Raw genomic sequence first — 15,011 nt, forward strand, 5'->3', positions numbered from 1 at the left:
TTATGAAATTGTTTTGAAGCCAGAATTGGCCAACCGAACCCTATTTACTACTTCAAAATTGATTCAATGATCTATTTTAATTCCGAAAAATATTTTAAAAATCATTTTAAATATCCGAAAGCCTATTTATGATCCGAGACATCCATGTAAATGATATACCATTGATTATGTGACGTGTTATGTGTTATATGTGACTTGTTGATTAACTGTCGGTCTATATATTCGATGTTTACTTGTTTATTGCATAACTTTCAATCCGTTAATCAGATTTGGGTGAAACGAAGGGTAGATAGAAGTATGTGTCGAATAGAGTCGTATGAGTTAAATATTGATAGATGCTTATGATATGTGAGCATAAGAGGCAAGGCGTAGGAAAGGGAAACAGATAGTCAAGGAGTAAGACAGTGGTGATTGAGAGCAAGTGCAGTATCGTAAGCTAGTACCAGGAAAGTGTTCTGAACCTTCTCGATATGTTGTAGTGATTGATATTTCTATTTTATATTGCAAGTGCTTTGAAGCACTGAACCCTAAACCTTGATTCCAGTTATCGATCTTGAGCCGTAACCTGATTCTTTCTAAACCATTGATTGTTGTATACCCAAATACTGAAAGGAATATGTCCTAAGTCCAATCATGTATTAGGATTTAGGAATAACTTTTATGTAATCTGTTTTGATTTCATTGATATTAATAAAAGACTTGTTTTGTTTTTATTACGGGCTCTATCTATTTAAGTGTTTAAATAAGATATACCATAGTTTAGAGTAAAGCTTTTTATGGATTATGATGAGATCATAATAGTGAGACCTAAAAGATGATAACTCTAAACTTAAATAGTTCCTGATCATAGGATTACTAATTGGTAATTAAAAATCCGCTAAGATCGGTACATACTAATGCTTGCTTCATTATGAAGGATGTCTGTTCTCATAGACATTTATGTGGTGACACTATAGCTAGTATGTAGGTGCTTATTATAGAATAAGTTCACTGAACATGACTCGCACAGCTGAACAACTGATGGAGTTCACTCACGTGTCAGCAGTTGTTCACATAGTGATAGTTGTACAAGTATCCTTAGACTTGAGGTCATCATAGTCATCTTGTGTACACTGAACTATGCTTTGGTTTAGTTCTTAGTCTCCAGGGACAATTATTAGGGCTCTACTGGGTATAGGAATTTGTACACGAAGATAGTGTATGATCAATAAAGGATCTACCCCTTCCAGTGAAGGAAGCGAATGTTCAAGGCTGATCCACTTATGCTAGTTCAGGAATCTCTAGCCAGAGTGAATGAAATTAGAAAGGAGTTTCTAATTTGCATAGAACTAAGCATAGTAAATGGTAAGCAAGTGATTAAATTAGATAGGCTTGACACAAGATCCATGCCTTGTATTTAATCAGGACATTGTAGGGTAGAAGGAGTTTATTGTACGGTAACTATTCACTGAATACGTTCTTGGTATTCTAAGTAGTGAATTCCTATTATCCGGATAGTCGCGATAGAAATTAATTAATAATGACTGATAATTATTTATTTATGAAATAAATAATTAATTGGCAAATTTAATAATTGATTAAATGAGATTTAATTGATTATAAATTAATTAAGAAAATATCTTAATATTATTAATTAAGAATTTAATTTTGGAAATTAAATCAAGAGAGAGAATTATTTCTAAAGTGTTTAGAAAAAGGATTAATAATTAAAAGGTGTTTTAATTATTAATGAGAATAATAAATGGGTTAATAATAATAATATTTTATGGGAAAATTTCAGCTGCAAATTTTGCCTATAAATATACTATTAAAAACCCTATTTTTATTCCAACCCAAATTTTTCAGAAAACCTAATTCTCTTCACCTCCTCCTCCTTCTTAGCATCATTTTCTTGGTGGATACTGGTGGAGTGCTTCACGTTTGAGGAGCAGCTGCTAAGGATCTCCGATCGTTGCTTTTGGATCGCTATTAAAGGTTAGTAATCTATTCATATGTTTTAATCATAATTTATATACTTTTATTTGGATTTTATATGTGTAAAAGTGTTTTACCATGCCTCCGCTGCGATTAAAATCCAACAATGGTATCAGAGCATAGGTTGTATGCATATAGATCTATGGTAAAAATTTCAAAATTTTATGTGCTTGTATGAATTAATTATGATTTTTACAAGTTATATTATGGATTAATTATGTCTGATGAGAAATCGTTTCTCAGAATAATTTTGAATGTTTATCTGGGTTCTACAAGTGTTGTAGATCGTCTGGGTATTTTTTCATAATTTTATGATGTATAGATTTTTTATTATGAATTTTTGAAGATCTTGCAATTAAATTCGTAATTAAATAATCATGTATATATATATAAATTGTTAGTATGTATGTATATATCTGCATCTGTTGAATGTGCTGCTGTTGAAAAGAAAGGCACATGTGATGTGCTGCTGTGTCAGGTACGGCGCAAGGAATTCCGTGCGAGAATAGTCGGCGGCGGCTACTGCAGGCACGTGTGGCGCACGCGCGCGCGGGTGGGTGCCGCGCATTCCGGGAATGCGTTACACCCTGTGGCACATTCGCGGAATGCGTTACACCTTTTAATGGCTTAAAAGGGTTGTAACGCATCACCGGAATGCGTTACAGAGCTAGTAACGTGTTCCTGTAATGCGTTACAGCCCATCTGTTATTTTTAAATTTGATTTCTGGGAGTTTCGTAACTCCGTTTTAGGCGTGCAATATATTGTTGGATTCGTTTTTCCGAGACGGATCTAATGGAGTGATCAAATTTTAGTTTATAAAAAAATTTTGAACTGTTTATATTTCCGAAAGTGTTTTAAAGTTGTTTTTAACTGTTTTAACTGCTTTTAAATGCTTCATGTGATACATAGAGATGTATAATGCTTAGACCAATATGCTAGATGATGTAACATGCCTACCTTAACGTTTATTCATGTTTATATATGTGATATATGCTTAGTTTATCATGTGATGATAGATTTAGGTGAACTTAAATGAACATAAGGCGTTTGTTAGACAATCTAGTATAGTGAAATTGTTTCATAACCTTAATAATAATATTATGAATACAATCATGAGATTCTTGTGTTTATGAAACACGTAATTGAATATGAATTTTCAATATTGAGAGAAAGGATGATACTGTCAACAACAGATTTCTATCTGTAAGAAAGGGTTATTAAGTGACGCCTCTTGACAATGCTCCACCCGATCTGGGAATCATCTGATTATTCTTTATTGAATTGAAATATTTAATTTAAAAGGAAGAATCTCTTTATAATATGATTATGATTGTAACGTAATATAATCCCTCTAAAATTAAATAATATCAAGTAGTAATTGGCCAATGACACAACGGGCTTGTGTCGGTCATAGCCTTCCAACATGATAGAAAAGTAGTTCTTATTTTTAAATCATTGTCGGTTCGTCCTACAGCCGGGGCTTTGATTTCGAAATAAGAAATACTTGTCTATTACATAGAGATGTGTACATTGAATTAAAAACTAAAGGTCGGTATATGCCACAGCCGTGGGCCGTTGGGGACTGATTCAATTGTACGGAATGTTGGGTTAGACTTGACTTAGAATATTGAGTTTGTCGTGCTACAGTCGTGACTCAATTATTCAAGAGGCTAAAGTTTGATTAGGGAATAACATAAGATGTAATTGACAAGAGTTGTCTGCCTATTGAACATTACATGGCGGTTCATGCTACAGCCGGGGTTGTGTAATGGAATGTAGGATCCCTATTCCCACTAGCACTATGAATGCTTAATTTTTCACGTAGGGGGTTGAATAAATTAGATAAACTAGTGGGAGCCACTTATGAATGAAGACCCGATTCATATAGTGTTTTTAAAATGAAATTGAATATTTGCTAAGTGTTGTTATGTGTTTATCATTTACAGATTTACAATATACATTATGTCTTCGGCACTATCACTCAGGAGCATACTGGATGCTCACAAATTGACTGGTCCTAATTATGCTGACTGGCTTCGAAACTTGAGAATTGTTCTCAGGATTGAGAAGCTGGAATACGTGATTGATTCACCTAAGCCTACTGAACCTACTAGTGATGCACATAATGATGAACATGTTATGTATCGTAAGTGGGTAGATGATGCAAATGTTGCTCAATGCATCATGCTAGCTTCCATAAACATTGAGCTACAGAAGCAACATGAGCATATGGATGCTCACACTATCCTCATGCATCTACAAGAGTTGTATGATGTGGCAGGGAGGACAGCTCGATATGAGATATCAAAGGAGCTGTTCGGCTGTAGGATGTCTGAGGGATCATCTGTGAATGACCATGTACTTAAGATGATCAATTTGATTGAACGTCTTGGACAACTTGGTTTTGCCATGGATGGGGAGCTGAGCCAAGACTTGGTCTTGCAATCGCTTCCGAGTTCGTTCTCGCAATTTGTTGTGAACTTTCACATGAATAAGTTGGATGTCAGCCTGCCTGAACTCCACAACATGTTGAAGACTGCGGAATCGAATTTTCCCCCTAAGAAGAGTTCTGTTCTTCTAATTGGTGAAGGTTCCAATCCTAAGAAAAGGAAGATGAACCCTTCCAAGAAGAAGAAAGTAGGTGAGAAAACGCCGGTTCCACCAAAAGCTGAAGATCCCAAGAGCAAAGTTGTTTGCTTTCACTGTAACAAGGTGGGGCACTGGAAGAGGAACTGCAAGGTATACCTTGCAGAATTGAAGAAGAAGAAGGGTAGTGAGACTACCATGTCTGATTCAGGTATGTTCATGATAGAAGTGAATATGTCATTAAATCAAATTTCTACTTGGGTATTAGATACCGCCTGTGGTTCTCATATCTGCAATTTGTTGCATGAATTAAGGAGAAGTAGGACTCTTGAGGAAGAGGAGGTGATTCTAATGATGGGAAATGGAGCAAGAGTTGCTGCTAAAGATGTAGAATCATTTCATTTACATATGCCTACGGGAAAGACTATTGTTTTAAATAATTGTTATTTTGTTCCCTCGATTGTGAGGAATATTATTTCTATTCTCATGTTAGACTTGGCTAGATTTTCATTTATTATTGGGAATAATGAATGTTCTATTCTTAGAGATAATATTCTTTATGGACGTGGTACTTTAAATAATGGTCTGTATAAATGTGACATAATTTACTTCAGATTGAACAAACTAATAAAAGAAAAGGGATGATGAAAATCTCACTTCATTGTGGCACTGCAGTCTCCATTTAGTAGACATGGAGAGAGGACTGCAAATTTGCTAGGAACGGTACACACAGATGTATGTGGACCAATGTCTACGCAAGCCGTGGGTGGATTTTCATACTTCATTACTTTCATGGATAATAGATCTAGATTCGGATATGTGTTTGATGAAAACAAGTCTGAAGCCTTTGAAAAGTTCAAAGAGTATAAGTATGAAGTGGAGAAACAAACCAAACATAGTATTATAATTCTTCAATTAGATCGAGGTGGTGAATACTTGAATGGAGAGTTTCTGGATTATCTCAAAGTAAATGGTATAGTCTCCCAGTGGACGCCTCCAGATTGGTATCTGAAAGTATAAATCGAACTTTGTTAGACATAGTTCGGTCCATGATGAGCTATGCAAATCTTCCAGTATTCCTATGGGGTTATGTATTGGAAACCTCAGCATATTTACTGAATAAGGTGCCTTCCAAATCTGTTCCTCAAACTCCGTATGAGATATGGAAAGAAAGGAAACCGAGTCTTAAACACGTTAAGATTTGGGGATGTCCAGTTTATGTCAAGTAAGTTGACCCAGATAAGCTGGAATATCGATCCGTAAAATGTAGTTTTGTGGGATATCCTAAAGAGACTTTAGGGTATTACTTTTACACCGATCATCGGGTGTTTGTCTCCAGACATGCTACCTTCTTGGAAAAGGAGTTTATCCTTGAAGGAAACAGTGGGAGAAAAATTGAACTTGATGAAGTTCAAGAAGCACAAACTACTACGGATCAAGTGGAAACACCTGTTCTGACTGAACAACCTTCTGTGGAATAGCCCATTCGTAGGTCAGGGAGAGTGTCTCTCCAACCTGAGAGGTAATATGGCCTTGTCATTGAGAATGACAATGAGTTGTCGATCATTGATGATGACGACCCTGTGACCTATAATGAGGCTATGAGTAGTGTTGACTCAGAGAAATGGTATAGTGCCATGAAATCCGGAATGAAATCTATGTATACGGGATACAAAAGAATGATTAGAGCAGATGGCCAGGTGGAGACCTTTAAGGCCAGGCTTTTGGGAAAAGGATTCAAACAAAGGCAATGGATTGACTTTGATGAAACCTTTTACCTATAGCCCTGTTAAAATCAGTTCGGATTTTGCTTGCGATTGCTGCTTACTATGACTATGAGATCTGGAAATTAGCCAGATGGTTTTCTTTCCAAGAGAAATGAAAACCTAGTGTGTAAGCTGCTGCGAACCATATGTGGTTTAAAGCAAGCTTCTCATAGATGGAACATCCGTTTTGATGAGACAATGAAAGAGTTTGGTTTTATGAAAAACGTAGATGAACCATGTGTCTACAAAAGTGTTAGTGGGAGCGCGATAACATTTCTTGTGTTGTATTGAAATAGAGTTGACACACATAACAACATAGCAGACTCACTCACAAAGCTACTTTATGAAAGTCACTTTGATCGTCATAAAGACTAGATGGGTATTAGATACCAGAGTGATTGGCTTTAGTACAAGTGGGAGATGGAAGGGAATATGTTCTAAGTCCAATCATGTATTAGGATTTAGGAATAACTTTTATGTAATCTGTTTTGATTTCATTGATATTAATAAAAATCTTGTTTTGTTTTTATTACGGGCTCTATCTATTTAAGTGTTTAAATAAGATATACCATAGTTTAGAGTAAAGCTTTTTATGGATTATGATGAGATCATAATAGTGAGACCTAAAAGATGATAACTCTAAACTTAAATAGTTCCTGATCATAGGATTACTAATTGGTAATTAATAATCCGCAAAGATCGGTACATACTATGCTTGCTTCATTATGAAGGATGTCTGTACATAGACATTTGTGTGGTGACACTATAACTAGTATGCAGGTGCTTATTATTGACTAAGTTCACTGAACATGACTCGCACAGCTGAACAACTGATGGAGTTCACTCACGTGTCAGCAGTTGTTCACATAGTGATAGTTGTACAAGTATCCTTAGACTTGAGGTCATCATAGTCATCTTGTGTACACTGAACTATGCTTTGGTTTAGTTCTTAGTCTCCAGGGACAATTATTAGGGCTCTACTGGGTATAGGAATTTGTACACGAAGATAGTGTATGATCAATAAAGGATCTACCACTTCCAGTGAAGGAAGCGAATGTTCAAGGCTGATCCACTTATGCTAGTTTAGGAATCTCTAGCCAGAGTGAATGAAATTAGAAAGGAGTTTCTAATTTGCATAGAACTAAGCATAGTAAATGGTAAGCAAGTGATTAAATTAGATAGGCTTGACACAAGATCCATGCCTTGTATTTAATCAGGACATTGTAGGGTAGAAGGAGTTTATTGTACGGTAACTATTCACTTAATAGGTTCTTGGTATTCTAAGTAGTGAATTCGTATTATCCGGATAGTCGCGATATGCTGAGAAGTATCCCTCACGATGTAGAATAAATATGATTAATTAATTAATCATATTTAATAAATTAGAGAATTTATATAAATAATGATAAAATAGTTTTATTATTATTTATTTCTACTACCGGCTTAATATTGAACCTACAGGGTCACATCATAAAAAGAGAATGACTTAATGGTGGAGAAATTAATTAATAATGGCTGATAATTATTTATTTATGAAATAAATAATTAATTGTCAAATTTAATAATTGATTAAATGAGATTTAATTGATTATAAATTAATTAAGAAAAGTTCTTAATATTATTGATTAAGAATTTAATTTTGAAAATTAAATCAAGAGAAAGAATTATTTCTAAAGTGTTTAGAAAAAGGATTAATAATTAAAAGGTGTTTTAATTATTAATGAGAATAATAAATGGGTTAATAATAATAATATTTTATGGGAAACTTTCAGCTGAAAATTTTGCCTATAAATATACTATTATAAACCCTATTTTTATTCCAACCCAAATTTTTCAGAAAACCTAATTCTCTCCACCTCCTCATCCTCCTTAGCATCGTTTTCTTGGTGGATACCGGTGGAGTGCTTCACGTTTGAGGAGCAGCTGCTAAGGATCTCCGATCGTTGCTTTTGGATCGCTATTAAAGGTTAGTAATCGATTCATATGTTTTAATCACGATTTATATGCTTTTATTTGGATTTTATATGTGTAAAAGTATTTTACCATGCCTCCGCTGCGATTAAAATCCAACAAATACGAACCTCAAATATACGATACTACTCCACAAATACATACAAACTAAATATTTAACACTGAACAAGATTGCTTACACATTCAAACCATTGTATCTTATGCTTTGAAAGACCAAATCCTTCGAACCCTGAAATGTTGACTCCTTCGTTATCCAATTCTTTCATTACCTAACATCCAAGCTTTGGAAATGCCATATTGATCTTTATACAGATTGAAACCATTTTCATTATTGAACGTCCAATGTTGTTAGTGATCCTGTTTTTTGTTTATTACTGCTTATTCTGTTATTATGGTAGAATTGGATTGTTTTTATAAAATTGTGGACCAGATTCGTGGTCAGACCATATAATGGTCAAGATAGGCCAATGTGTGCCTTGGATCCAGTAGTTAGTGCAGTGCTGTGTGCTTTGCTCGGGGTTAGTGCGTGACTGATCAGCAGCCTAACCTTGGTTTTTAAAATGAAAATATAATATCCAATTCTAAATCATAATCCATTTTCACTTGATATCATAACCATATTTACCTGATGATCATAATTCTCAGTTTTGTCATTATGACTTGCTGAGCTAGTTATCTCATTTGTGCGATGTTGTTTATGTTCTTTTCGAGTTAAGAAAGAACCAGTTGGTAGCGAGGATCCCCAGTCCAGCGCGAGAGCTAGGGGTTCAGGTTGATCAAGTAGAGCTAGTAGGCTTCTTTTGGGATAATTTTATGTTTGTAAAAGTTTGTAATAATGTTTAATACTCAGTTCTGAGTTTGGATAGTTGGAATTTGAACGGTTTGTAATATAAGTAGATGTGTTTGGCTTGTGTGTATACTTTAACCTGTTGCGGTCCGTGGTAGTTGGTAAGTAGGGTCACTGCATATTATTATTATCTTTATTATTGATATAAGCAGGTTATAAATAAGGTATGTGTGTGTGGACCCTACTTACACAGGTTATAAGTCACTGACACAAGCCTAGGTTGACGGGAATGGGTAGAGGGGTAGGATTAGAAGTAAGGAATAGAAAGATAGAACGTCGAGAGGTTGAGTGCTTCGGTATAACAGGTATTAGTGTAATTCGCGTCATGGTTCGAGATTCTTATATTGCGATATGATTTCAGATAGCAGCGATGGCCGACTCTTTTATTCCCGTATCAGCTGATCACTCAGAGCCTTCAGTTGGAGGACCGTCTTTGGATCCACGTCCTGTTGTTCCACCAGTGTTGGCTATACTACCTCCACATGTGTTGCAGCCCGTACCATTGCAGGCTATTCCACCCTCAGGCATGAGGCCACCTATCAGAGGACCCCCACCAGCTAATTCAGATTCCACTGGGCATTCAGTTGCGAGTGCCCCATTCCAGTCTACATTGCCCCCAGTTCCTTACTACCGGTATGAAGCTCTTCTATTGGAGCGTGATTCCTTGTTGGCCCAGATCAGAGAGCTACAGCATATCATTAGGACTACTGATGTTGATCGTGGTGTGAGGAAGCTTCGAGAGGAGATTCATGTGACACGGAGGGTTCTTGAGGCTAGGCTACATGGAGCTACACTACCTGGAAGAGGCCCTGATGCACTGATGGGCTGGGCTACTGAGGTGATGAAGGACTTTGAGAGGCTGGCAGGACCTGAGTTTCCTTGGAGTTGAGTCAGAGATCCAGAGATACAAATGCTGAGCAGTGTTGTCATGGTTATGTAGTATGTACAGTAGTGTGTAGTGTGTATCAGTAAACTTTTGGGTTGTATTTATAGACTAGTTATGCTGACTAGTGAGTAGGTTGTTGTACCCTTTTGCTTTTACTTTCAAAGCGTCTTTACGCTTGTACTACCCAAAACTTTTGATCTATATATATCAGTACCTTTTCCTTTCCAGCACTGTCATTTATTTTACTGCACCTATTTTACCTTACCTTATTTATTGCACCAGTTATACCCCTTTGATACCATGTACCCTATTTTTCATAACTGTTTATATTCTGTAAAGAAGCATGCAATTTACTTAGTTATAACTGTATTAAAAAAAGGAAATATTTCTATTTTACAAAACTTTTCTTTTATGCAAAGAATTTGATTTAAAAGCTAAATAAGTTGTTTGATTCTTCACAGAAAATGCCTCCCAGAAGAAATACCCGCACCAACACCCAGAATGAAGAAACCAACAACAACAATAATAACAACCAAGATGATACAAACCAGAATGTAAACCTAGGACCCATAGACCCAACAATAGCCCAGATTCTTCAAATCTTGGCCCAACAAACAGTTCACCTGGCACAACAACAACAAAGACAGACCAATCCCCAGGTAACTTTTAAAACTTTTCAGGCAGTAAACCCACCAGAATTCAAGGGTTCCTTAGAACCGATTGAAGTAAATGTTTGGTTAAAGGAGATAGAGAAGGCATTTGCCTTAGTAAAAGTAAAGGACGAACAGAAGGTTGAGTTTGCAAGTTACTATTTGAAGAATGAGGTCACCTATTGGTGGGAGATGGTGAAGACATTGGAAGGTACAGATGTTATTACTTGGGAAAGGTTTAAGGAATTGTTTTTAGAAAAGTATTTTCCTCAGTTTGTCCAGGATCAGATGGAGTTGAAGTTTTTAGAACTAAAGCAAGGAAACATGTCGGTGACAGATTATGAGAGTAAGTTTGAGGAATCATCAAGGTATGTGCCGTCGTATGTGGATACTGACAGGAAGAAGGCTAAAAGATTCCAGCAAGGCTTGAAACCATGGATCAGAGGGAAGGTAGCCATTTTTGAATTGGATACTTATGCGGGAGTTATACAGAAGGCTATGATCGCAGAGACAGAGAGTGAGATGTCACAGAAGGAGAAAGAAAGCAAGAAAAGGAAATTTGAAGGGAATGAAGGTCAGTCACAACCAGGGAAGTTTCAAATTTTAAGAAGGGCAAGTTTCATCCAGGGAGGAATTTTAATTTCAGGAGACAAAATGCAAGCGACGGAAGCTAGGGCAACCGTCCAGTTAATACGAATCAGCCAAATCAGTTGAGATTAACTTTTCCAGATTGTCAAGTATGTGGGAAGAAGCACGAGGGAGTTTGTAATAAGTTGAATGTAGTTTGTTTCAAGTGCAATCAGAAAGGGCATTATTCAAGGGAGTGCCGAAATCAGCCAGCAAGAGAGCCAACAAATAAGGATCAGCCTATCCGGAATCCAACAGTGAAGGTTCCAGCCATTGGATTTATGTGCTTTAAATGTGGTAAACCAGGACATATATCCAGAGATTGCAAGACACCAACCCCAGTCAGTAATGCATTGAGGATTATGGGATATACCCCAGCAGTGAATGAGACTTCAAGGGCTAGAGTTTTTGACATGTCTGTGAAGGATGCTATCCAGGATACGGATGTCGTGGCAGGTATGCTTAATGTGAATTCTTTATGTGCGAAAGTGTTAATAGATTCGGGAGCAACTCGATCGTTTGTTTCAAAAGATTTTGTTAGTAAGTTAAATTGTCCAGTTGAGTATTTAAATGAAATAATGACTGTGGAATTGGCAACTTAAGAATGAGTATCTGTTAATCAAGTTTGTGGTAATTGTGAGATTGAGATTTCTGGTAGTAAGTTTTGTGTAGATTTGATACCATTTAAGTTAGGAGAATTTGACGTTATCTTAGGAATGGATTGGTTATCTAAGCACGATGCCCAGATAGATTGTCAAAATAAGAAGGTAATGGTGAAAACGCCAGATAAAAGAATAGTAATGTTCAAGGGCCAGAAACAAGTAAAGAAGTTCTTAACGATGATTCAAGCCAAGAAGTTACTACGACAAGGATGCGAGTATTTCGTGGCATATGTGATTGATAGGAGTCAGGAGCCAGCGAAACTTGAAGATATTCCAGTAATGAATGAATTTTAAGACGTATTTCCTGACGAGTTACCAGGACTTCCTCCAGAAAGAGAAATTGAGTTTGCAATCGACTTAGCACCTGGAACAGAACCGGTATCCAAGGCCCCGTATAGGATGGCGCCCGTTGAGATGAAAGAGCTAGCAAAGCAATTGCAAGAGCTGTTAGAGAAAGGAGTAATCAGACCTAGTGTATCCCCATGAGGAGCCCCGGTATTATTTGTCAAGAAGAAAGATGGAAGCATGAGACTGTGCATTGACTATAGGGAACTCAACAAGCTTACAATCAAGAATAAGTATCCGTTACCCAGAATTGATGATTTATTTGATCAACTGAAGGGAGCCAAGTACTTCTCCAAGATTGATTTAAGATCGGGATATCATCAACTGAAGATTAAGCCAGAAGATATACCGAAGACAGCTTTCAGAACAAGGTATGGATATTATGAATTTTTAGTGATGTCTTTTGGATTGACCAATGCCCCGACAGCGTTTATGGACCTGATGAACAGAATTTTCAAGAAATACTTGGACAAGTTCGTTATTGTGTTTATAGACGATATTTTGATTTATTCCAAGGTGGAAGGGGATCATGCGGAACATCTAAGAACAACTTTGGAGATTTTAAGGAAAAAGAAGTTATATGCTAAATTCTCGAAGTGTGAGTTTTGGCTAGAGGAAGTTCAGTTCTTAGGACACATAGTCAGTAATGAAGGGATCAAACTGGACCCAACAAAGATCGAGGCAATTACAAACTGGGAAAGACCGAGAACACCCACCGAGGTAAGAAGTTTCTTGAGATTAGCGGGATATTATCGTCGATTCGTTCAAAAATTTTCAAGGATTGCAATACCATTGACAAAGCTTACACGGAAGAATGAAAAGTTTATATGGAACGACAAGTGCGAAGAAATTTTTCAGAAATTGAAGCAACGATTAATCACAACACCTATTTTGTCACTTCCAGACGGTCAAGGGAATTTTGTAATTTATAGCGATACTTCTCATAAAGGACTGGGATGTGTTCCAATGCAGCACGATAAGGTGATTGCGTATGCGTCAAGGCAATTGAAACCACACGAACAGAAATATCCTACTCATGATTTAGAGCTAGCAGCCATAGTTTTTGATTTGAAAATTTGGAGACATTATCTGTATGGAGAAAAGTGCGAGATTTTCACGGATCACAAAATCTTAAAGTACATATTCACTCAGAAGGAGCTTAATATGAGGCAAAGGATATGTATAGAATTGATCAAGGATTACGACTGCTGGATCAATTATCATCCCGGTAAAGCAAACGTTGTAGCAGACGCGTTAAGTCGGAAGGAAAAGTTAAATGTCTTATCAGCACCTGAAGTGATATATAAGGAATTTCAGAAACTGGAATTGGAGATTAAAGTTTGCAGGCCTAATGAAGCAAAAGTGTACAGTATGACTTTTCAGCCGGAGTTGCTGGAGAAAATAAAGAAGTGTCAGGAAGATGTAATGGATCAAGATATAAATCGTTTGGTAGGTGAGGAATTGTGCACGCAGAAGGATGATCAAGGTATTCTTAGGTTTTCTTCAAGAATTTGGATTCCACTGGTGACGGAGCTGAAGAATGAAATTTTACAGGAAGCACATAATTCAAGGTATTCAATCCATCCAGAAAGTACCAAAATGTACAGAGATTTAAAGGAAAGTTATTGGTGGCCAGATATGAAGAAGGAAATTGTAGAATGGGTTAGCAGATGTTATACATGTCAGAGAGTTAAAGCCGAACATCAAAGACCAAGTGGATTGCTATAGCCATTGGAGATTCCAGAGTGGAAGTGGGAACATATTGCCATGGATTTCATAGTTGGATTACCAAGGCCAAGGGCTAATCATGATGCCATTTGGGTTATAGTGGATAGACTTACCAAGTCAGCTCATTTTATGCCTATAAATGAAAGATTTTCACTCGACAAGTTGGTCCATATGTACCTGAAGGAAATTGTAGTTCGTCATGGAGTTCCTGTGTATATCGTATCTGATCGAGATCCAAGATTTAATTCAAGATTTTGGAAAAGTTTTCAAGAATGTTTGGGAACGAGATTGAATATGAGTATGGCTTATCACCCCCAGACGGACGACCAAAGTGAAAGAACGATTCAGACGATTGAGGACATGTTACGTGTTTGTGCTATTGATTTCAAAGGAAGTTGGGACGAGCATTTACCTCTGGTAGAGTTTGTTTATAACAACAGTTATCATGCCAGTATTGGGATGCCACCCTGTAAAGCCCTTTATGGACGCAAATGCAGATCTGCAGTGCATTGGGACGAAGTAGGAGAACGCAAAATACTTGGACCGGAATTAGTACAACAAATAAAGGAAGTGGTTGAAATTATCCAGAAGAGATTAATAACCGCACAGGACCATCAAAGGAAATATGCAGACCAGTCCAGGAAAGACATGGAATTCGAAGAAGAAAACTTGGTATTACTGAAAGTATCACCGTGGAAGGGACTAACGAGGTTTGGAAAGAAAGGAAAGCTGAGCCCCAGATATGTCGGACCTTTTGAGATTCTAAAGCGCGTTGGCAAAGTAGCTTATGAATTGGCGTTACCTTCGCATATTGAGCACATTCACAATGTTTTTCACGTATCAATGCTTAAGAAATATAATCCAGACTCCAGGCATGTAATAAAATATGAGCCAAAAGAGCTTCAGGCAGATTTGTCATATGTAGAAAGTCTGATAGAGATTTTAGAGAAAAGAGAGAAGGTATTGAG

The sequence above is a fragment of the Apium graveolens genome, chromosome 1 (assembly GCF_009905375.1).
Source record: "Apium graveolens cultivar Ventura chromosome 1, ASM990537v1, whole genome shotgun sequence".
In the NCBI taxonomy this organism is placed as follows: domain Eukaryota; kingdom Viridiplantae; phylum Streptophyta; class Magnoliopsida; order Apiales; family Apiaceae; genus Apium; species Apium graveolens.